This window comes from Mus caroli, chromosome X (assembly GCF_900094665.2).
Source record: "Mus caroli chromosome X, CAROLI_EIJ_v1.1, whole genome shotgun sequence".
Classification (NCBI taxonomy): domain Eukaryota; kingdom Metazoa; phylum Chordata; class Mammalia; order Rodentia; family Muridae; genus Mus; species Mus caroli.
This window is the reverse complement of record NC_034589.1, coordinates 71,478,031-71,503,323: the sequence shown is the minus strand read 5'-3', so window position 1 is coordinate 71,503,323 and position 25,293 is coordinate 71,478,031. Positions and strand designations below refer to the sequence as shown.

The following is a 25,293-nucleotide window of genomic DNA, read 5'->3' as shown; positions in this document are numbered from 1 at the left end:
CCTGGCACTGGGTGTATTTTAAATAGTGGATGGCTCCTGGGGCAGAGCATTATCATCCCATGTGGCTTAATTCCATTCAATTTAATTTATAGTTATACATATATATAATTTCTCAGTAGTCCGGAGTAAATATACGTTGCATATGTGTATTTATGTAAGCTTGTAAAATATTATATTTCACTACGGCTTTTCCAAACATCCTTAGTGCCTTGTTTATCCTATTCTTCTGCTCCTTTCTACCTATGCCACTCTCCCTCCCCCCTCCCTCCTGCCTAAAGTCCTCCCTCCCAGTTAGTCTTCTTTTATTCTTCATTTCATCTATGTTCTACTACCCACCCAAGCCCCATGTAGAGTTCCGCCCCATCCCATGGTCTCTGCTTTCTCGATGATGTAATTCCTTCAGTGGTGTAAGATCCACAGGTGAGAGAGAACATGCAGCATTTGGATATCTGCATCTGAGTTAACATGGGTTAACTTGCTCAGTACAAAATATTTCAGTTCCATTTACCTTCAAGTTTCATGATTTCATTTTTCTGTTTAGCTGAATACTGTACATGCACAACAATTCTATTATCCATTCATCAGTTGAAGGACAACTGGCTTGTTTTAATTTCCTGGTTATCATGACTAGAACAGCAATAAGGATGGCTGAGCAAGTATCTCTGTTGAAAGCTATCAACTTCTTTGTGTATATGCTGAGGAGTGATATAGCTAAATCATATGACAGATTTACTTTTAGCTTTTTCAGAATTGTACAAACTGAGGCTGGCAATATGGCTCAGTGGGTAAGAGTACTGACTGCCCTTCTGAAGGTCCTGAGTTCAAATCCCAGCAACCACATGGTGGCTCACAACCACCCATAATGAGATCTGATGCCTTCTTCTGGTGAGTCTGAAGATAGTTTCAGTGTACTTATTTATAGTAATAAATAAATCTGAAAAAAAAATTGTACAAACTGATTTCCAAAGGGCCTGGACCAGTTTACAAATCCACCATCAGTGAATGAGGGTTCCCTATTCTCCACATATCCAGCATTTGTTGTGGATGTTTCATTGTTCTTTGTCATTGTGGCTGGGGTTAAGATAAAATCCCAAAGTACTTTTAATTTGCATTCCTTAAATGCAAAGGATACTAAATGCTTTTCAAGAGATTTTTCAGCAATTTTTATGTATTCTTTTGAGAACTCTGTTCATAGCTTGGAGGTGGTAACACGCATGTTACTGAAGAATTATTTCACGGCCAGCATGATCTACAGAGTTCCGGGACAGCCAGGGTTAAATAGAGAAACTCTGTCTCAAAAACAAAACCAAATCAAAAACTCTGTTCATATCCATAGCCCATTTTTCCTTCATCATTCTTTTTATTTCTTCTTCTCCTATATATTCCACACTGATTGAAGTTTCCCTCTCTCCTCTCCTCCAGTCCCTCCCAAAACTTTCCCCTCCCACCATCCCCCCTCCTCTGTTCCCATTCAGAAAAGGGATATCAAGCAAACATGGCATCTCAAGCTATAGCACGCCCCCTCTTTTTTTTTAATTTTTAATATTTTTTATTACATATTTTCCTCAATTACATTTCCAATGCTATCCCAAAAGTCCCCCATAGCACCCCCCACTTCCCTACCCACCCATTCCCATTCTTTTGGCCCTGGCATTCCCCTATATTGGGGCATATAAAGTTTGCAAGTCCAATGACGCCCCCTCTTTTTTAATTGAGCCATTTGGTTTCTTGATTCTTTGAGTTTTTTAAGATTTAATTTTATTATTTTTGATTATACGTAGCTATTATGTGTATCCACAGAGAGTATATGCACTTGAGTGCAGGTGCCTTCCATGTGCTGACTCTGGAGTTACAAATGGTTGTGAGTTGCCTGATCAAAGTACTGGGATCCAAACATGGGATCTCTGGAAGAGCAGCCAGCACACTGAGCTGTTGAGCCATCTCTAAAGACCCTTCTTTGTTTTTTAATTCTTTCTATATTCTTCACAGGTTTCTATTGAACATGTAACTGCCAACACTTTTCTCCCACTCTGTGGGCTTCCTCTTCATTCAGCTGATTGTGTCCTTCGCTGTACAGAAGCTTTTACGTTTCATGAGTCCTTGCTTGTCAGCTGTTACCCTTAATTCCTAAGTGAATGGAGTCCTAACCAGAAAGGCCTTTCCTACACCTGTCTTGTGAAGTGTTACCTGTATGTTCTTTGAGTGATTTTCTCCTTTTACAACTCAACTACTTTCCTTCTCCTTATTTGATCTGGGAGTCACTGTCTCTGTCCCTGTCTCTCTCTGTCTCTCTTGGTCTCTCTCTCTCTCTCTCTCTCTCTCTCTCTCTCTCTCTCTCTCTCTCTCTCTCTTATTTTCTTACTATTTATTCATTTATTTATGTGTGTAAATGTTCGTGTGTGAGGGCATGCATGTACCTGGTATGTACTATGTCAATATCACATGGATATAAAATTGTCTAGTACATTTATTTACAAGGCAATTCTCAAAATACCAGTAAATGGAAAGAAGTCTATAATCCTCCAATATGCCACATTTTAGAAGGAGAGACATTGAGATAGGATCTTAATTTGAAGCCTTGGGAGACCTTGAATTTAACACAATTCTCCTGTCTCTCCCTCTCAGTACTAGGCTTATGCTACCACGAAGCAGCAAAATGACTGTATTAAAGGGTCACAACCTTAGGAAGGCTGAGAACCAGTGTCTTAGATTAATAACTATGATTTCAGAACAATAGAAATTTGCTGGTCGAGGTTCTAGAAAGTAGGACATCTCAGAAAGATAAAACACCAGAAGTGAAGGTCATGTGAAGACTAGCCATTATACATGATATAGTTAAGTGTCCTCATGGCAGAGACAAGACAGCCACTTGGGACCTCTTTTATAATACTATTCATGAGGGCTTCCTCCTTTTGATCAAATCACTTCCCAAGTACCTCAGTTTTCAATACCGTCATTTTGTTGAGTAACTTTCAGCACTTGAGTGGACAGTGGAGAAGTTACTAACATTCAGATCACAGCATGAAATAAATATGCTTTGTTAAGAACATTACTGCCGGGCTGGTGAGATGGCTCAGTGGGTAAGAGCACCCGACTGCTCTTCCGATAAGTCCAGAGTTCAAATCCCAGCAACCACATGGTGGCTCACAACCATCCGTAGTGAGATCTGGCACCCTCTTCTGGAGTGTCTGAAGACAGCTGCAGTGTACTTACATATAATAAATAAATAAATCTTTAAAAAAAAAAAAGAACATTACTGCCTGTGTGCAAGCTCATTTTCCATGGAAGTAAGAAGGTAAAACCATAAGCAACTTCTTATTTATGCTTTATTTCATAAGACTGGACTCCACCAATGCTTTCAATAAAGTCCTCTGACTGCAATCCTGGGCTATATAGTCAGATATGAGACAGAGTCAAACCCTCTATACAACTCAGGGCTTCATTTGTTATACAAACTGATCTTGGGCAAAAGATACTTAGTCTGTTAGTTCATTTTATTTTAATGTTTTGGCTTGACCTTGTTTTTTTGTTTTTTTGGTTTTTGGTTTTTGTTTTTTGTTTTTTAATTGAGACAGGATCTTCTTATGTAAGCCTAGTTGGCCTGAAACTTTCTATTTAGACCAGGATGAACTTGTATCAATCCTACTGCCTCTGCTTCTGCCTCTGCCTCTGCCTCTGCCTCTGCCTCTGCCTCTGCCTCTGCCTCTGCCTCTGCCTCTGCCTCTGCCTCTGCCTCTGCCNCTCTGCCTCTGCCTCTGCCTCTGCCTCTGCCTCTGCCTCTGCCTCTGCCTCTGCCTCTGCCTCTGCCTCTGCCTCTGCCTCTGCCTCTGCCTCCAGAGAATTTACTGCTTTGGGGGGGGGAGTCTATTTGTTCTTATTAATTAAAGAAAGTAATCTTACATTTATTATTTGGTTATTTACCTTGAGAGGTATTTGAGAATACCTCATTTTTTTAATGCCAGCACCTTGGTAATATGTGGACTATGGTTACTAACATTCAGACCCCAGCATGGAATTGAGAAGAGAGGTGAAATCATATGTTCTATTATAAATTGTGCTTTATTTAAGGTAGTTCTTCATTTTGTGAAGTTCTGGGTAGTATGGTGCATGCATGCTACAGCTTGCATCTACAGGTCATTCTTTCTGCCATTGGAGTTCCAATGATCAAACTCATGTCAACAAGCTTGGTATCAAGTGCTTCAAGTCACTAAGTCATCTCACAGGCCCTGTCCATTTGTTTTTGAGATAAGATCTCATATAGACCAGGCTAGTCTCAGACTTTCTCTCATTGTTATTACATGTGTCTACTTATTGTGTGTATATATCTGTATATATACATATGTTTGGACACGGGGTGATGTAGGATACCTTGTGGAAGTCAGTTTTCTTTCACTATATGGGTTTCTAGGATCCAACTCTGTTAGTGAGGCTAAGAGATAAACAACTAAACCCACTGCACCTTAGAATTTCTATGTAGCAGGCTATGGCACTGAGCTTTGGACTCTCCCCTGCCTCCATATTCTGAGTACTGAGATTCCAAGTGCTCAGATTATGCAATGAAGGTGATCAAAACTAGCATTTTGTTGTGCGTGCTAGGCAAGCACTCTATCGACTGAACTACATCCCAAGGCCTATTATTGCACTTTCAGGCTGACTTACTATATAGCCTAAGATGGCCCAAAACTCATGATCATCCTGCCTCAGCTCCTCATCTTCTGTTATAACAGGTGTGCACCACGGTGCTTGACAGAAGCTTCTGTAAACCATATTTTTCTCACCTGAGACTGGGAATAATGTTTCTAATTGTGGAATAATGGTTACCATTAAACATTGTGATATTTATAGAATTGTAGACAGAGCTTGACAGGTGGGCACACAGTAATAAAGAGTAGTTATGACGGTTGTGATTTGCATTTCTTCTGCAGTAAAATTTTACCAATACATTTACATTGAGATTTAAAAGGGATAAAGAAAAGAAAGTAGATGGCTATCTGTCAACTTGGTGTTAAAGATTATAAATAATAAGGCAAAGGTGTTCATTTGGATTTTATTAACTGATTATCATTTGCTTTGTTGAAACAGACTCTCATGTAGCCCAGGCTGGCCAAGAACTTGATGTGTAGCCAAGGGTAGCTTTCCACTTCTAATACTCCCCTATTCATCTCTTGAGTGATGAGATTGCAGCTGCTTCTACCTTTCCAGGCTACATTTGTTTGCTTCATTTGTTTTGCTTTATTATTTGTTTGATTTGAGATAGGGTCTCCTTAAATAGCCCAAGCTGGCTTGGAAGTCAGTATGTAGAAAAGGACAGACTCAAAGTCATGGTAAGCCTTCCTGACTAAGGCCATCAAGGGTTGACAGTAGAGGCATGAACTCTAATTCATATTTTAATTTGTTTCCTATCACGATCTAATTCTTACATAAACACCCCTTAAGAATACTAATTTGCTCAGCTGTAATAAAAAATAAAATTGGGAAAGTTTCAAGAAGATAGATGAATCTGAAATATTAAGTGGGGTGATCTAGGCTCTGAAAGACAAAAGTTACATTTTATTTTGAATGCAGATCATGCCTATTAATGAATATACACATGCACATAAATGGGTACCAATGTGAGCATTTGCTGTGAAGGTGGAAAAGAGACCATAAGACAAGAAAGCAGAGATAGTATGGGAAGGATATAAGGGCAGTAAGGGGGATCAGGGAGATTATGTAGAGTGGAAAATAAACTCAGATTTTTGTTTCAAAATGCCATATTGAAACCTAATACTTTGTATACTAATTTTTAAAAGAACACCCAAATACATATAATTCTGGAGCCAGGAGCAGTGGCTACAATCCCATACTCAGAAAGCTGAAAAAACGGGGGCCTCTGTACATTCAGATAAGCCTGAGCTATCTAGTCAGCAAGAGGCCATCCTGGATACACATAGAAACCATGTCTCTAAATAACAACAGAAAGAAAACTTCTAAAAAGAACTAGAAAAACAACTCTAGGCTGGATATATGACTAGGTGATAGAGGGCCTATCTACGATATGCCCAGCCCTTAGTAACATCTCCAGCATCAAGAAAAGAACAAGGAATGAAGAGCACTCTATCTGAATGCTCAGACCATGCTGAAATAAGCAGAGTGGTGGAGATAAAGTGGCCAACCCTAGGAGCAGCAGCATCTGTTGCTGCTGATTCTTATCAGCTAAGTTAGGCTGTCACATAAACACACACACTCTTGGTTACCTATTTTATAAGGATGCCTCTGTGTTACAACAGACTTGAATTCTTAAAAAACAGATTATATCGTTATAGAAATACTTGGTATGCATGGCCTGGGGCATAGCTCAAGGGTAGAACACTTGGCTACCATTCCCAGAACCTGCAATAATCCTACTATGACCACCAGCAGCACCACCAGCACCCAGGAACACATACAAAAATTCTAGTCCTTTCAAGACAAACATTGGTGACTCTTAACTTAAAATGTTTCTTAGTCATCTGATCTTACTTCATATGATATTCTTTCTCAAGGATTCCAACCTGGGTTTAATGCTATTTTTATTTTTAAGTTAATTTTATTATTTTTAGTTATGTTTATGTGTAGGTGTGCACAAGAGTGTTCCAGACAATAGAGGCTGTCATGTCCCTTGGACTTGAAGATGGAGTCACAGGCAAGTGTGAGTCACCTAGTGTGGGTGCTGAGAATTGAATTCAACTCTTCTACAAGATCCCATATTGTTTTTATTTTAATTTTATATGAGAGTAGGTAACAGCTCAGTCAGTAACATGTTTGCCAGACAAACCCAGTTTCAGATTCCTAACCATCCACATTAAAAAGCTGGTTCCCTTTCTCTTTCCCTCTCTCCTTCCCTCCCATCTTCCTTTCTGCTTTCATGACTTAATGTCATATTCCTTTCTTGCCTCTTCCTAAATACCAAGCTCCCCACCTACCATCGTGGCAGTTGGCTACTACTAAATAGTCAGCCTTTAAAACATGCATGGGAGTAACATCATCCAAACTGCACAGATTGAATTTACATATTTAGGTATATATGTGGGATGTCAGGAGGCAGCAGCATGAGGATCTCTAGGAGTTCAAGGGAAGCCTGATGCACATAGCAAACAGTCTATCAGGGCTACACACTGAAACCTGTCTCAAAAAAAAATCCCCCCTAACACATACACACACCAACACCACCACCACCACCACAATCACTACCACAAAAATTAAAGAAAAAGAGGCCATGAATTTGAGAGAAAGTGGAGCAGAAACATGAGAGACATTTGAGGGATGGAATTATGTTTAATATTTGCATTAGTTAGAGTTATGATCATGACCTAAACATAAATTAAAAAGGAAAGGGTTTATTTGGCTTAGCCTTCCATATCAGTATTCATCATTGAAGGAAGCCAGAGCAGGAACCTGGAGCAGGCTGATACAGAGACCATAGAAGGGTGCTGCTTACTGATTTGTTCATCATGGCTTACTCAGCCTGCTTTCTTTTAGAACCCAGGGCCACCAGCTCAGGGATAGCTCCACCCAAAACGGGCTGGGCTCTCATCAATCAATCACTAATTTAAAAAATGCCCTACAGGCTTGCCTACAACAAGATGTTATGGAGGCATTTCCTGAAAAGAGATTTCCCCCCTCTCAAATGACTTTAGTTTGTGTCAAGATCACACAAAAGTAAAAAACACAAATTATAATCTCACGATATTTTTAAAAAGTAATTTTTGCCTTGTTGTGGTGGCACACACCTTTAATCCCAGCATTAGGAGACAAAGGCAGGAAAATCTCTGAGTTCTCTGGACTACAGAGCAAATTCCAGGAGAGCCAGGGCTACACAGAGAAACCCTGTCTTGAAAACCTAAAAGTGAAAATATGTCTTTAAAAAATATCTGTGCACAACAGAGAACTAGGATGAGAAGACACCCAAGAATCAATGGGAGTGATCTTAGCTGTGATTCACAGCATTGGGGATATGGGACCTGAAGAGGCCACCTCCTGTAGTCAGGCAGGAACCCCAGTGGAGTGATAGAGACACCATCCCACCCACAAAACTTTCAACCAAAATTTTATCCTGTCTACAAGAAGTGCAGGCACGGGGGATGGAGTAGAGACTGAGGGAATGGCCAACCAATAACCACACCTACTTGAGACTCTTCCCGTGGGCAAGCACCAGTCCCTGACACCATTAATGATACTCTGCTATGCTTTCAAACAGGATCATGTTGTCCTCTGAGAGGCTCTACCTAGCAGCTGACTCAGACAGATCCAGACACCCACAGCCAAACAGTGGATGGAGCTTGGGGACTCTTATGGAAGAATAGGAGGAAGGATTGCAGATCTCAAAGGAGACAGAAACTCCACAGGAAGACCAACAGAGTCAACTAACTTGGACCCTTGAGGTTCTCAGAGTCTGAACCACCAACCAAAGAACATACATGGGCTAGACCTAGGCCTCCGCACACACATGTGGCTAATGTTCAGCTTGGTCTTCATGTGGGGCTATCCAGGTGTTGCTTGGGACATGTTCTAGCTGGGTTGCCTTGTCTGGTGTCAGTAGGAGAGGAAATGTCTAGCCTCAAAGAGATTTGAAGTGCCAGGGTTGGGTGGGGGGGCTGATATAAACAAGGGGCCCACCAACTGAGAGGAGAAGGGGAGGGGGAAGGGTTATGGGAGGGGGCTACTGGAAGTGGGGTGGTGAGTGGAATGTAAAGCAAATAAACAAAAAAATTAAAATTAAAAAATGCTTTCAAGCATTTAAATGAAAAACATCTGTTCACAGTGGCACCTACTTGTAATCTTGGTGAGAGAGAGAGATAGACTCACTGTCTATCCAGTCTAGTCTAAACCCGTGATAGATCTTATCTATCACAAAAACTAAGATGACACTGACACAGAGGATGAACACTCACCTACACACACAGATGCACACCCACACATAAACATGCACTCATGGGTGCCCATCCACACAAATGTTTGGTACCACTTTGTTAGGCTTAGTTAAAAACATGTAGGAGCTCAACCACTAACTAGGAGTTATCTGACCATAGTACTGCTCAGTGTGGCAAGGGGATGCTTTGGTAGGTAGACAGCTTTTCCTTCTGCTTGCAGGTTTGTACCAGGTGAGGCCATCACAGTGGTAAACCACCCAGCCAGCACATTCTTGGTGTTGAATTAACCAAGGGATGTTTCTTTTCTTTTGTGTGAGTATCACATTCCTTTTTATATGTATCAAAACTCGTACTGAACAATGGGTTCTGGATTGCAAAAGAGGATTGATTCTTGCACCTGTCTTTCATTCTTTTGACAAGCAGTTGGCAAAAGCACACACAAGTGCTACCAAGAGATGTTGCCTGATGCCAGGGAACATTCTTACTGAAAAGCCTTCTTTGACACTTCCCAAAGACATTTCCTCTTGGGTGTTTAGACCAAATATCCAATTAACTTTATAAACACAAGTTATATTTTAAATCCTTGAACTAGTTATCATATGGTAATTAAAACTGTTCTAAAAATATCAAAGAAGAAACCTGTCGTCTTTTGCTATCAGAACTCTGCTTCCAGCTTAATTTAATATAATGTTGTAACACTTATACTAAATCTTACTCTTGGTAAACTGAATTGATTTGTCCCTCTTTCGATAACTGCCAAAGATGGGATCACACAGATGAAGAAATGGATTGTGTAGCTTCAAAAGCCCTTTTGACTTCTCTTGTGATCACAGAGCCTCTACAGGTTTTCTGCCAGGGTGTTGTAGCTGCATTATGGTTTTTCTTGAGCCTAAGTGGCCTAATTGTTCCCCCTCCCCCTCCTATCCTCTCTGTCTCCATTTACTCTCACTCCTCTCTCTCTCTCTTTCTCTCTCTCTCTCTCTCTCTCTCTTGCTTGCTTGCTCTCTCGCTCGCTCTCGATTTATTTATTTATTTATTTATTTATTTATTTATTTATTTATTATATGTAAGTACACTGTAGCTGTCTTCAGACACACCAGAGGAGGACATCAGATCTTATTACAGATGGTTGTGAGCCATCATGTGGTTGCTGGGAATTGAACTCAGGACCTTTGGAAGAGCAGTCAGTGCTTTTAACCACTGAGCCTCTCTCCAGGCCCCCACTCTCTCTTTATATGGGTTTATTGAGATACAATTCACACACCATACAGTTTGCATCTTAATGCTATAATTCAAGAAATTTCTAGTCAATTGATAAACTTGGGCAACCAACACAGTCTATTTTAGGATCTTTTTTCGTTTACTCTAGAAGGAACCCTTTCCCCATGAGCTGTAATTCCCTACCTCCAACTTTTCTCCTCTTTAGCAAACATTAGTTCCACCCTCCTCCTTTTTGTATATCTCCTGTAACTGGAAACATAATACATGGCTTCATTGCATTAGCTTAGTGCTGCAAGGTTTGTCTACTCATCCAGTGTTGGCAATGTCTCTGCTTTTTTTCTCAAGTGCCATTTTGCATATTTAGTAGATACAGACCCAAATATTTAAACATGAGCATTTTTGGAGGAAGAGTAAGTAGTGATAGCATTTAAAAATGATTGTATTTCTTTCTCTCTCAAACACACACACACACACACACACACACACACATACAAAGCATATCCCCTAAAACAAAATGGGAACTCCTAAATTCACCAAAATGTGATCTAAGCATGCTCAAGAATTAAACAATCAAATGTAACTGATGAACCATACCTTTCTTTAAGAGCCTGCTTAGTGATGTGGACCGTGAGAATCATCTTTATGGGTTTTAAAATGTACTTTACATTTTATTCTGAAGACTCTTCATCGAATCTCTGGCATTTCTTTCTTTTCTGAAAACCTCTAATATTTGAAAGCAACATTCTGATGAACATTTCATGTTAAATATTTCACCAAAAAGAATACTTTATAACCTAGATTCACAAGATGATGAATAAGGAGTAGCTAGCATTTTCACCTACCAAATCCTCCTTGCAAGTTACAGTCCTGTTCATGCTTATTCTAAAGCCAAAATGTTGTAATCCTAGCACCTAGGAGGTTCAACAAACTGTAAGCATCATTTGGAGTTTCAGCCTAACCTGGTCTACACTGCAAGGCTGAATTTCAAAAATCAAACAAATGAGGTCAGTAAGATGCCTCAGCTGCCCAGTCTAAGGATGTCCCGAATTCCACGCCTGGAAATTATGTGGAGAGGAGAGAACCAAGTCCTGGTAAACTAAATTCCATAGGTAGTCATTGTGCCTATGAACTGGTATGCACACTTGCTCTCCTGAGTAAACATACAGAAATAATCAATCACACATATTTTTCTAGTAGATTTTTGGATGGGTTGTTTTGGTGGCACAGGGGTTAGTTGGTGAAGAGAAGGCAATTTTCATCCTTCTGATGTAATGTGGCTTCTTAATGCAACCCAGAACCTGGACAGAGTTAACGATGTAATAATAATAACAACAGCAGCAACTATTATTATTGTTGCTGTTGTTATTTATTATTATTATTAAATAAAACAATTCTAAGCATAGTGGCACATGTCTTTAATCCCAGCATGTAAGAGGCAAAGACAGAGGAATCTCTGAGTTCTAGGTCAATCAGGGCTATGTAGTCAGACCCTGTTTTTGTTTTATTTTGTTAAGAAAAAGGGGGGGTTAAAACATAAAGAAATAAAGATGAAAGCAAAATGCAGCATGTGACTTTATTACATAGACCTCATGAGATAATTAATAATGCTATATCAAAAAATCACAAAAATTGTCTAGATGGATAAAAGCAAAATAATCCGTAACTTGGTGTTAAATGACTATAAGACAAGAGAGCCTTTTTGTTTCTACCTTAAGGACACCCAATATAGTCCCCACTCAACACTGGAAATCTGTAGGAGATTGATTCTTGAACTCCAATGGATGCTAAATGTCCTTATATGGAATGCATCTGCACCTAACCTATGTGAATCCAATACTATACTTTAAGTACATGACTTTGAATGGCTAATACTGTGTTAATAACGGCGAAATTTAGAAATTTAGAATTTCTATTTAGAAAACAATGTTGACAAGGAAAAAGGTCTCTATGTGATCAGTAAAAGATAGAATAAAAAAGTATTTTTTGGTCACAGTTGACTGAATTTGGCACATAGGAGGAGGCCCACTACCCATGGTAATTTATCTTTTCAATAGATTAAGTAGATCAATCTTTTTACCCATTGATGTTATCAGGGGTCCTTTATTTGGGCAAATCCTTAGCTTTTGTTTTGCAGCTAGCGACCCAGGAGCCCTAAAAGAAAGCCCAATCCCAGAAACACCTCAAAACACCTTTTGTTTTCTTCACAAGAGGACTTTTTTCTTTTTGCTTCTTTTTAGCCTTTAATGCTTTGCCCTCTTTGCAAATCTCCTTAAGCCTCACCTCACAAAGGACCCAGCCACTTGGGGGCTTCAGCCCTATTATCTTCAAGCATTTTTCATAATCCGGACAACATGCCTTCAATATATTTTTAACTTGAACTATTTTCTTATTATTTCATTTGTGTTAATCTTGCCATTGGATTACATCTAATTCCTTGTGCTCTGCAAATATGCTTTTCCTATGCTGCTTAGGATAATTCAAGGCCAGTACCTAACAGACACTTTAAAAGAATAGTAATAAATGTATTCATTCATTCACTCACTCACTCACTCACTCATTCATTCATTCAGTTAGTTAGTTTATGGAGAGGAACGCTTTGCCCAAGCTGGTCTCAAACTCTCATGGCTTCTACCTGAAACATCCAAAACCCTGAACTCACAGATGTCTAGCACCTAAGTGAATATTTTAACAGATAAGGAAAACAAAGAGCATAAGGACATTTGTGCTTTTTCCCCATTAATTTATTTATTCACTTTACATCCCAATAGAAACCCTCCTCCTCTACTCCCAATTCCACCCTCACAACCGTCCCTCATTCTCCTCTGAGAAGGAAAGGTACCCCATGGGTACCTGACACTTGAATTTTTAACATGTCCAGTGCTGACAGTGACTTCCTGTGAAGCTATAGAAAACAGAGCTAATGTTCGTTTACAATGCTCAAATCCTATCAAATATATTTCAATCCACTTTTGTTTTTTATTCTTATTTTCAATGAAATTCTGACATTGCTGTAGATATGTCTTACCAATTTCTTTCTGACCAAGTCTTTGTGAAACAACTGGCCTGCCTTAGCAAACCTTCAGACTCAGAGTAACCTTTGCAGCTAGAAAAACATTTCATAAGTGCTTATTTAAACAATTAGCATGATTCACATATGAGTTTATTTTGAGTTGGAAATATAAAAAAACAATCCTCAATAAGCAATAGAAATGCTTATCGAAATTTTTGCTCCCTGGTTCAAAAATTTAAAGAACTTCTTAGGGCTACCAAGATTTCCTCCTTGACTAACATTTTAATTACATGAAAAGTCTTTTAAATCATACTTCATTTTAATAAAAAATTATGTCATAACATGTTAAATAAAAATGAGGAATCAAGGGTCAGTCCAAGGATCTAATGCACCATACCCAAACTACAATTATCATGTAAAATGTAATTTTAAAAAATAATGAGTTCTGGCTTGAAAATAAATTGCGAGGTAGATACAATAAGTTAACAAAATTGAGGCTGGGGCTGGGACTGGGATTAGAACTACAGTGCTTGTCTAGTTATACTTAAAGTCTCAAGTTCAATGCCTAGTAAAGGTGGATCATACACATTCACACACAGACATACACACACACATATTCACATATACATACATATACTCACACATACACACACACATACTCACACATACTCTCACACATTCACATGCTCACACACACATACACACATAATGACACACATACTGACACATACATATATCACACACATACACATACTCACACATACACACACACACATAATCACACATACATTGTCACATACACACTTACACATACTCACACATGTACATACACCCACACACATATACTCACACACAGACATATCAAACACTCACACAAACATACATTTGGTCCCACATATATACACACACATGCACACACATACTTACAGACACACACCATGTAACTTTAAAACCAGTAAGTAAATCAGTTTGATATTAAGCTGATCAAGATTCTTTTAAGATTTTGTTATTTAAAGTTTGTGTGATCAAATCACATTATGATAACATATAAGAAGAACAGTATTATTTTCTTATTTTATTACTAGTTTTAATTTTTTAATATTTACTAATTTATTGTAGCAGGGCAGTGCTGGCACATACCTTTAATCCCAGCGCCTGGGAGGCAGAGGCAAGTGCATCTCTGTGAGTTCAAGGCCAGCCTAGTTTACAGAGTGAGTTCCAGGACAGCCAGGACTACACAGAGAAACCCTGTCTCAACCCCCCAAAAAATTTTTAAAAGAAGTTTATTGTGTATGAGAATGTGATGAGCTCAGTTGTTTGTGCACAGTATGCCCATGGAAGTCAGTGGGCATCTTCTTCTTCTATGAGACCATGTGAGTCTCAGGGGTCCCAGGCAATTTGTCAAACTTGGTAGCAATCACCTTTACCCACTGTGCCATAATGTTGCCAGACATATTTTTTAATTAATTATTTTTTATATTTTATTTTATTTTGGTTTTTCAAGACGAGGTTTCTCTGAGACTAAAGACAAGTGCCACCTTACCTGGCTAATTTATATTTAATAACAAAATAAAACATAGTAATACAGAATAAAACTAACAAACACATCAGAATAGGACAAAATAAACAGATAAGAACCCTCAGGCTCCTAACCTGTGGGTTAGACTGAAAAAGTTGAGAGAATGGAAATACACAAGTAGAAAGGTCAAGAGAAAGGTCGACTGGACAGAGAGAGAACACCGAAAGAGAAATTGGATCTTTTTGTGAGCTTCAGGGAGGACAGGAGGACATGCTTTCAAATTTTTGTGATATCGATTTTAAGTTACTTATCATAAAGCTGAGATGGATAGAAAATTGGAGTCAGAAGGACAGAGCTAAAACCATTTAGATTATTGATTCACAAGGTCCTAAGAGACCTATATCTAGCCTTTACCTTACTAGTGTTTTACAAGAATAAATCCATAAAATAACCATTAGTTCAATAAACATTCAGTGAACATACCAGAGTACTTTGTAAGGTGCTGTTAGGATGGATTAGAGCCTATAACTTGCCTGTAAGCAGGGGAGGGGACACCAAAGATCACCAGGGCATGCTGATTTACATAGATAAGAAAACCATCAACTTTAGTTTAACTCTGTGAATCATCCTTTCTGTGTTAAATTTCCTTTGTCGGCATAAAGGAATGCAGTCTAAATACATCTCTGTGGGTACATGCATGGTGCTCCTTAGATCCAAATGCTAAACTTTGAAAATGACTTTGAAATGAAAGGTAGCCAGGTTATATCTTTGGCTATCACGCAGCTCATTACAAAGGAGTTCCACCAGGGTTATACTGTTGGGCTAGTCAAACAGGAATCTCAACTACAATCCAAAAGTGTGCTTCTGTGCGAAAGGCACACATTATCTCTTGGAAAGTTACTGAGATAATGAGGTAGCACGGTTTTAAAAGTATGCACTGCTAAACTAGCATTAAAGACTGATGTTTGGCTGAGGGTTTTTTTGTTGTTGTTGGGTTTTTTTTGTTTTTTTTGTTTTTTTTGTTTTTTTTTTTTTTTTGGTTTTTTTGAAGGGGGACTATTCCCTGTGGGCAAGCATTCTAAAACCGAGCTCAATTGTTTGAACATTGAGATGTTTAGAGCTGATGGAAACTATTTATTAGTAGAAACACTTGGGGACTTGGGGGAAGGGGTCTGGGAAAGTAATTCAGTGCCTGGCAAACATGAGAACTGGAGTTAGAGGTGAGGGAGAGAGAGACAGAGACAGAGACAGATTGAGAGAGAGAGAGAGAGAGAAATGAATAGCTGGGAAGATAGCTCATTGGATAAAGATCTTACTGGTGGAATCAGCAAATACCTGAAAGTGGCCACCTATAATCCCAGTACTCAGGAGGCAGAGACAGGATCCCTGGGGAAAACTGCCCAGGAGTATTAGAGTATTCTGGTTCAGCCAGAAACCTTCCATCCTTAAATAAGGTGAAGGTAATGGAGGAAGACCTCTGAGGCCAATTTTAGGCTTCTGCACCGACATGCTTGCACATGAACCAAACCACATGTGAACACTCAGACTTACACACAAACCACACACATATACTCAGAAGAGGAACACAAAGTGTGCGGCACCATTTCTTTTTTAAACATATAATTATATTTAACTCTTTTTTCCGATTAATTTATTTATTCACTTTCCATCCTGGTCATTTCCCACTCCTTCCAGACACCCTCTCACCATCCCTCCTGCACTCAGGGTGGTGGCACCATTTCTTAAAGAATACCACCTAAGGTGATCCTCTGACCTCCAGACTTCCTGGCACACACATGCATTCATATGAATACATACATGTTCACACACAGACACACAAAATAATGAACATGAACAAAATGGGGCTTGTTTTGTGTTCTTTTGTTTTGTTTTGTAGGGTCTTACCTATCCCAGCCAAGGATGAACTCAAGCCTCCTGCCTGTCTCCTAAGTGTTGTCATTTCAAGCAGAGATCGAACCCAGGGCTTCACCCATGCTACACAAACAGTTTAGAACTATACTAGCTTCCTGTCTACAGAAGGTTTTTGTTTGTTTTACATTCTGAAAACAGGTTTTCCCTCTGTAGCCCAAGCTGGTGTCTGCCTCCTGAGTGCTGGGATTATAATAAGTGTGGTCATTCTACACTGCAGAATTGTTACAATCTAGCTTATTTTACTTTAGATTTAATTAATTAATTAAACATGTACCTATGCAGGGCTCATAGGGGCTCACAGAGAGAGAAGTAACAATCACTGATCCTGTATGGTCTGAGCTAGTTCCTCTGCAAATATTTTATGGTTATGTAGCTTGGCATTCTCGTGAGACTCTTAACAGTGAGACTTGGGGTGTCTCTGACTCTTGCCTGCTCTTGGAACCCTTTTTTAACTACTGGGTTGCCTCATCCAGCTTCGCTATAAGGATTTGTGCCTAGTCTTATTGCATCTTGTTTTTCCATGTTCGTTGGGTATCCCTGGGAGGCCTGCTCTCTCCTTCAGGGAAATGGAGGAGGAATGGACCTGGGGGAGAGGGGGGGGGTGGGGAGGGACTGAGAGGGGTAGAGGGAGAGGAAACTGTATTTGGGATGTAGTATATGAGAGAAGAATAAAAATGCAATCCTCTCTTTCCACCTCATGTTTCTGGGCCTGAGTAGAGAGAGTCAGGCTGTGTGGCAAGTGCCTTTACTAATGGAGCCTTCTTCTTGGCCCTCTCTGCTTTCTTCTAAATGCTAGAACTAGAAAACCATGGTAAAAGTGGAATTCAAGTTAAACTAGACAAACTCGCCTATACTGGAACACTGTGGCCCTCTTGATAAATTAGAAGCAGGCAGGGACTGTTCAATAGGGACTGGCACAAGAAAAGTTGCAAAAGTAACCTTCCCGAGTTAGTGTGTCCAGAAATTGTGAGGAAAGTGTGCCAGTGACCACACCAAGCCTTGGGCCATTTCCTGAAAACTAAGAATCTCCTTCTGGAGCCTCCTAGAAATGTGCACGGCAATACACCATGTGCTGAACCCAGACAGACGCAGGACAACATCGCCAGTAACAGAGATATATTGTCTCAGAAAAGCATGAGTGCTTACACATTTCTTCTTCACCATTCTGTGCCTTTCGTAAGGTCTCCTAGTTGGCTAATCACTGACTAATATTTAACAGGGCCTTTCCCCAGTGCCAAGTGTTTCCCTGCTGGTTGAGCCTCTAGGCAAGGTGGCCTCCCTCATTTAAGAAGGCCTAGTATTCACTACAAGCCCTATGCCTCCCCTATCCCCATCCTTCTGGCCCTCATTTCACTATGTAGCACAGGTTAGCTTTGAACACTTCAGCAATCCTCCTGCCTCAGCTTCCTTGTCCAGAGCTCCTTTATAAACAGGTCTAATTATAAGTTTTAGATATATTGGGACAAAACATATATTACTTAAATTAATTTTAACTTTATACTTTTTATAATAAAATCCTTATAAATACTTCCTGGATCATACAACTTTTATTAGTTACATATACATTGCATTTATTTATTTATTTATTTGTGTGTGTGTGTGTGTGTATGTGTGTGTGCTGCGTTACACATATTTCAAGGCACATGAGTGGAAGTCAGAGGGCAGCTCTCTCCTTCCACCATTTAGGACAGCTTGGGCAAGTGCCTTTCCACACTAAGCTCTTTTGCTGGCACTTGAATTCAATTTTTAAGCTCCTCATACTTTCGAATTCTTCCCTGGCATATGTAACATGGAACTTACCTGAACCAACTTTAAATTTTTACCAAACTTCCCAACAGACTCTTCCTGGCCAACAACAACAATGTGCTTAGGGCTGGAACGCTGCCAAGCAGGAAGTTCTGGGGGGGGGGCGTTCTATGGTTCTCATATAAAACAATCTAGCCAGGGTTCAGAGGGACACTTAGACTTTTGGCCCTCCAAGCTCATTTTGGAGCTAAGATGAGTCCATGGATCGAAAAACAGATACAGAGAGGAACCCAGTGTAGATGGTGGCACAGGGGCAGAACCGTGGGCAACAGAAAAGGTGTCCCCCAATTGTTTCTGGGGAAAGGACACCCACCAGAGGAGACCCACTTAGGTCTAGTGCAACTAAGTGATGTCTACCACCTCTTCCTTCTCTCACCCACCTCTCACTCCTCCCTCTCAAGGATAAAGCTACCAGACAAGTGATTTAGGCCAACAATTCATTTGGCTGGTGCCAGGAACACACGGGCCTTTCCCTGACTATGATGAAATGGGCGTGCTGGCGCTAGGTGGTTATTCCAGTACTAGATTGTTGAGTCGAGAGAATGCCAATTTGAGGCTACCTAGTATGATCCTCTCTCAAAACAAACCAAGCAAAAACAAAGGGGCAGTAGCTGGGAGGTTCCCCAGTTGGAGTCCTTTGGTGTCAAGTCTGAAGAGATCAAAGCGAAGTACTATACCTTCCCAATGAAAAGGGGAAAAAAAAAATAAAAACGGCACCGTAACCCCCCCCACACACACACACACCTGACTTATCTAGGAGACGTTCAAACATGCTCCGAATTTCCCAACTTTACAGTTATTTCAGTAATGTTTGTGAAACATGGATTCCACGCCAAGCCTTGTAGACTTACTTCTAAGTTCTTCCACCAGGTAGGTAATGGAAAAACAGGCTTGCAAACAGAGTTCCAGTCCCCATCCCTCCTCATTGCCCATCCCTGTTGCTGCCTGGTCTCTCAGTTCCCCACCCAGTTGATGTGACAGGCTCCTGGCCCAATCCCCTTCCTGGTTCCCAGGCCGCTGTGAACACCATCTGAGCCAATGGCTGTGGCCGCAGGGCGGAGGAGGCTGGCAAGAGGGGAGGGAGCGCTGGCTTTAGAAGCACAGCTGCAGAGATTCCTAGGGGCAGAAGTTGTCTGAGTGCTTGGTCGGAAGCTGTAGGGCCAGATCAGCGACTCTGCGACTTTTACGTAAGTGCTTTGCAGCTCCAGGGGCTCGAGGGGAGCCGGTTTCCTGGGCGTGGGTAAGAGTGGGTCCTGGTGAGAGCATCTCCGGGAACCTTAGTGCGTATTACTAGGGGGCGGGGGTTGGGCAAAGGGGGAGATCGGAGAAAATTTCTTCTGGAGTCTGAGGCTCGGCTCCTGGGCGATCTTCGCCAACGGAATGGGTGGGAGCTCCAAAGGGTTCCTTATTACCACCCTGCCATCACTTTTTCTGCTCTTCACTGCGACTGCTCTCTAGTTCCTCCTAACTTGTTGCCCACCACAGATGGAAGGGCTTAAAAGCCAACCCTTACCCGGATTCCCTAAGGCAGCGACCACCCCTGAAGTGGAAATCCTAAGCCTAACTTCCCTCTGCCTTCCATTTCCAGCTACTGCCATTCCTCAATCCATCCCTCCCTCCCTCCCTTCCTCCTCAGCCGCTGGAAAATCCCGGAGCTAGCAGCCTAGGTCGCTTCCCTCTAGTTCCAAATCGCCCGCTCTAGGTGACCCAGCGGGTTCCTGAGGACCCTGAGGCTCCCAAAGGGGCGGGACGCGGAGCGGGTGCGGTACCCCCCCCCACCCCCCCCACCCCCGACAAGGAACCTGGTCTCGGCGGCTCACCTTCCGCCCGCTCCTCTCCCCAGCCCTTACACTGAGCTTCGGGACCGCGCCGCGACTCCCTATGAGTAAGCAGTTTTTTTGGTGGTTTTGTTGTTGTTGTTTTGTTTTGTTTTGTTTTTTTCTTTCGGTGGCAGAAGCTTTCCAGGCTAGCCAGGAGGTACCTTTTGGTTCTCTCCCCTAGCAGCACCCTGGCGGTCAGCTTGAGTCCTGATGGCTCTGGTTGTGCAACTCAGAGCTAGCGAGCCGGGACCGCTCTGGGACCCCTGGGAGGCTGAGCCGAGATGGTGGCTGAAGCCCCATTCCCAGACTCAGCTGCACTTGCCTGTGTTTACTTTTCTCTGCCTGCTTACTTTAGCGACCTAATGAGAGGCCTGAGGACACGGACTAGCCCTGCGGTCGCCAGTCCCAAAGTTGCTGCTGCTGCTCCACTAGCTCAAGTGTTGGCGGTTCTGAACCTCCCCCTGGCTCCAGGCCCTTGCTTGCTCCAGCTTTGCTGACAGTTTACATCCTGAAGACTGGCTTTTCACTGGAGCTGTATAACTGACTACACCAGTGGTGCAGGTCTAGCTTGGATTTAAACTGGGGCATCTAGTATAGGACCAGACCAGAGGGATGCTTCTATCACCCTTCCACTCAGGGGTAATGCAGACAGGGTGAAGGAGCTTGAGTGAATATGGTAGGTAGAAGTGTAGGTGAAGTTTAAAAACCTACTGAGCAGTAAGCATTTACTCCATTTCAACATCACAATGGGTTTGGGAGACTAAAGTTGAACACTGAGATGCAGTTTACTGTGAATTGCAACTTAATGGCCCAGGTCCCACACTTGCCAATTGGCATCAGGCTTCTTAAGTCTCTGATGCCCCAAGGGTAATGGTCACATGACCTCTTTTGACTTTAAAACTGGAATGCAATGGCTGAGGCCCATGTTCCCCAAACTGCCAAGACAAAAGTGTGGAGGGAGTTGGTGGGAGGGGCGATGTGTGTCAGCATCCACTGAACTGGATTTGCATGAGGGGAGCAGAAAGTGATATTTTGCTGTGGTTTTAAGCAAAATTAAAAATTAAAAAGAATAATAAAAATAAGAAAAGAGCTGCTTTCAAAACAAAGGCTTCAAATGTACTTATGTGGTGACATATATCTGTTTTCCAGAAATTCCATATACCTTTTCTAAATTTTAAAATCATGTTCTAAGAAAGCTAATGTTTAACTCATGTCTCATTTCATCCCTAAATGGCTGGTTTTGAAGACATATCCCACAAGATAGTGTTAAAAAATAAACCATCACTACCCTTTAATCTGCTCTATACTATTCTCAATATTGGGCATCTACTTAAAGATAGAGAACAATCCCTTGTGTAAAATTAACTATCAATTATTTGTTGTTTGGAATTTATTGGCTTAGAAACCATACCCAGACCTACTTGATACAAAATTTCCAAAGTTGGTTGGGTTTTGTGCTGTGTGGTGGTTTGATTAGAAGACTCTGAAAGGACTTTTCCATACTGTCCCATAATGGAAGTTTCCCTATCTAGATTATATATTGTCACATATGAAAACAGTGTAGAACAGCCAAGTGTGGTGGTGGCAAGTGATTATAAGCTGAGCACTTGGGAGGCTGAGGCAGGGGCATCAGCCGTCCAAAGCCAAGAAGGACTACATGATGCCCTGTCTCAAGCAATAAGTGTATGAGTTAAGGAAACAAGGAAAGGGAAGAAAAATAAAAGGAAAGGGAAACACGTAGAGGAGTCACCCAAGTCAGGAATGTAAAAGTCTTACTTACTTGCAAAAACAGGCTTTGTTTACACATATTAGTACTTAAAATCAAGTACTGCAGACCCTACCAAAGGGAAATGAGGGTTAGGGGTTGAGGACCCTTTAGAGATGGTTCACATGATAAAAGTCAGTCCTGACTACCCAAGTCCAACCCCCTGGACCTATTGGATAGCAGAGAACTAGCTCCTGCAGTTTGTCCTCTAACCTTTACATAGCAATTCTTAGCACACTTTATGTTTGCATACACACACACACACTATATTTTTTAAAGTAACTGGGGATATATAAAAGATTTTGGGTTTGCGTCTTTCCTCCTAGACTTTTTATTTAAGTAACCTGTGAATACCTCCTGCACTCTGTTTTCAGCTGTACATAAGATTCTGAGCCTGAAAACCACACTTATCTAAAAGCACAGGGTCCTGATGTGCAGGCTAGCCTGTTGCACAGACTAGCTAGCAATGGATTTAAACTATACCTGAACTCCTAGAGATGAGCCCCCCTAGTGGAAGGAAGGAAGGTGACAATATAATTTTAGAGTGAATTTCTAATAAAAGTTTAACTTAAAAAAAAACACATTGTTTATGCAGTTCAGCACTGTGTACGTGAGTAGACACTAATAACCATTGTTAATTTCCTAGCTTTAAAAGATGTTTAGATAGATATATAAAATAATACTGGCTGAGTGAAGATCAACATCATCTATATGATTGTTGTTATTCTATCAAGCCAAAATTATTTCAAAATGAAAATATTTTAAAGCCAGTCGTGGTTAAATTACATCTCTCATTCCAGCATTTAAGTGGCAGATTCAGGGGAATCACAGGGATTCCAGGACACCCTCAATCAACTAGCTTGCTTCAATGTGAGCCTGGCTCAATAAGGCAAGAAGAAAAATGGTTTAAATTGCCTCTCTCTCTCTCTCTCTCTCTCTCTCTCTCTCTCTCTCTCTCTCTTAGTTATACTCATGGTTTTCTTTTTTAATCATTATTTAATTGTTTTCATACAAAATAGTTTGGTCATATTTTTCTCTCCCCGCCCCCAGCCCTCCCAGATCCTATTCATCAAACTCTCTCTCTCAAAACAAAATGAAAATCAAAGAAACAGAAAACAATTCAGACAAACCCAGTGCGAAATCATTTCTAAGAGGTGGAACACTCCTGACGAGCTGGGCTGCAGGCTGTCTAAGTCATATACAAACAGAAACCTGAGCCTGAGAACCTGAATTTGATCCCTGTACCACCTAATGGCTGTTGAGAACAGACTTCTGACAGTTGTCCTCTGACCCCCACACATGACATGGCAAGATGTGCTACCCAATAAATAGAATTACCACTACTTTCTGGTCCATAGCACTTCTTGAAATGCCCATACACTTAAAACAACTCTCATTGCTGGCCAGAATTGGAAGACTGTGAATCTGTTTTTCTTCTTTCTTTCTTTCTTTCTTTCTTTCTTTCTTTCTTTCTTTCTTTCTTTCTTTCTTTCTTTCTTTCTTTCTTCTTCCTTTCCTGTTTTTTTCTGTGACACAGGGTTTCTCTGTGTAACAAGCCCTTGCATTCCTGAACTTGCTCTGTAGCCCAGGCTGGCCTCAAACTCAAAGAGATCCACCTGCTTCTCCCTTCAGAGTGCTGAGATTAAAGACATGTCCTACCATGCCTGGTCTGTAACTCTAATTCTTAATTTCTACCCTTGTATCCCATTTGGGATGCAAGCTAAATTATGTTTTGCTTCTGTTATGCTTCTGTTGTGTCTTTTAGACACTGAAGCCTAAAATGTCTAGTCTCTTTGATGATCTTTAGAGTCTAATTGCTAAAATGTTACTAGGTTTGTGACATTTGGAGTAGGATTAGTAATACTTTGATGTTGATAAGTCTCTTCTACAAACAAAAAAAAAACATATTAAACTTGACCACGACTATTATGGCAGAATATTACTACTCAGTATTCTATCAGAAACCCAGTGAATTTTTTCTCCTAGGCAAGTAATATGATTGCTGTCATAAGAAAGGGGGAGTGGGCATCTTGGCCATGATGCTTGAACACTCAAGTGATGCCCTTAGTCCACTTCTAACTCCGTGTTTTGTTTAAGGTGTGGTTCCTACTTGGCTTTTTACATTTCTTGATATCATATTCTTGGCATATATTACAATGGCAGAGATCTATATTTGTATTCAGTCTAGTATACTCTGGGTGGGAACTATATAAAGCAAGACATTTGTTGTAACCAATTCTAAAAGTAACTGGTATGAAATGAGATTTGAAAATGAACATCTATCAATGTATGGCAGTTTGAATATCTGTGTTTTAGAATTATTTTGTACTTGTTAGTATGGCAGGTTTTTTTTTAATAGAAAATGATCTAAAGGGGACAGACAGATCTGTAAAAAGTAAGAAGCATAAGATTAGAAGTTTCGAAGCTGGGTTCACATTTCGAGTCTGTACTTATTCTAGGGAGTGGTATGCCATATAATGTAAGCTTAATGTGATATAGGATTCCAAGGCTTTTTGGATGCATTGTTGTGACTGTTTTCAGTTTGGAGTCCTTTGTTTAAAGTTGTGGCAACTATCTAATGCTTACGTGACAAGCCCCACCCCATGTGTGTCTGTGTCTGTGTGTACCTTATGGAGATGGACATAAAGTCTCTTTCTCAATGACCTGCCTCCTTTTTTTTTTTTTTTTAAGACAGAGACTCTGACTGAAACTGGAGCTTGTCCATTTGGTTAGACTGGCTGGCCGGTGAACTGAGCCCTAGGGATCCCCCCTGTCTACACCTCCTCAGTGCTGTCTGTCAGTTCAGGCGCATGCTACCTCATCTGTCTTTAGTGCTTATATGTTGAGAAATCCGAACATAGGCCCTCATGCCTGCATAGCAAGCACTTCACTGCAGAGCCATCTCCTCAGACCTTAAATGCCATTCTTAAGAGCCAATCTCATAATACATGGGCCAATTTATTTTAGTTATAGAGGGGAGGCCATTTCCAAAGATTCACAGCTAAATTCAGTAGTATTGAACGTTGCCATATTCTTACTACTTGAAAGTAAAATGTGAGTCGGGATTGTTCTAGGGACGAAGAAATGTTCTATTTAATAGAAAATGCTGAGAGAGGAGGGGTGTGGTATGAAGGGCCTGCAATCTCAGCATATCAGATGCCAGTGCATACAATGAGTTCTAGACTAACCTTAGTTATGGGATCTTATCTCAAAAAAAAAAAAAAAAACCGACAAAATATGGAGGTGCAAGTATATTGGATATAGCCTCAGAGGAACTGCCACTGAGTCAGAATTTCATCTTAAGAAACTCACATAATAGCTGGGCGTGG

The 25,293-nt window shown here is 40.8% G+C and overlaps 1 protein-coding gene and 1 non-coding gene across 3 annotated transcripts in view; one reads left to right on the top strand and one right to left on the bottom strand.

Annotated features, from left to right (window-relative positions):
* Positions 1-9,211: 9,211 nt before the first annotated feature.
* Positions 9,212-9,338, bottom strand: LOC115030208. The gene has a single exon (XR_003835819.1). It is a non-coding gene; the product is annotated as a small nucleolar RNA SNORA40 (small nucleolar RNA).
* A 10,098-nt stretch (positions 9,339-19,436) lies between these two features.
* Pls3 (plastin 3) overlaps positions 19,437-25,293 on the top strand; it is a 90,767-nt gene continuing 84,910 nt past the window's right edge. The window contains exon 1 of one of the 2 annotated variants that reach the window (XM_029473185.1): positions 19,437-19,566. The gene's annotated coding sequence lies outside the window, so the exon portion shown is untranslated. The remainder of the gene's footprint in view (positions 19,567-25,293) is intronic. The other variant, XM_021153032.2, reaches the window with a different exon arrangement.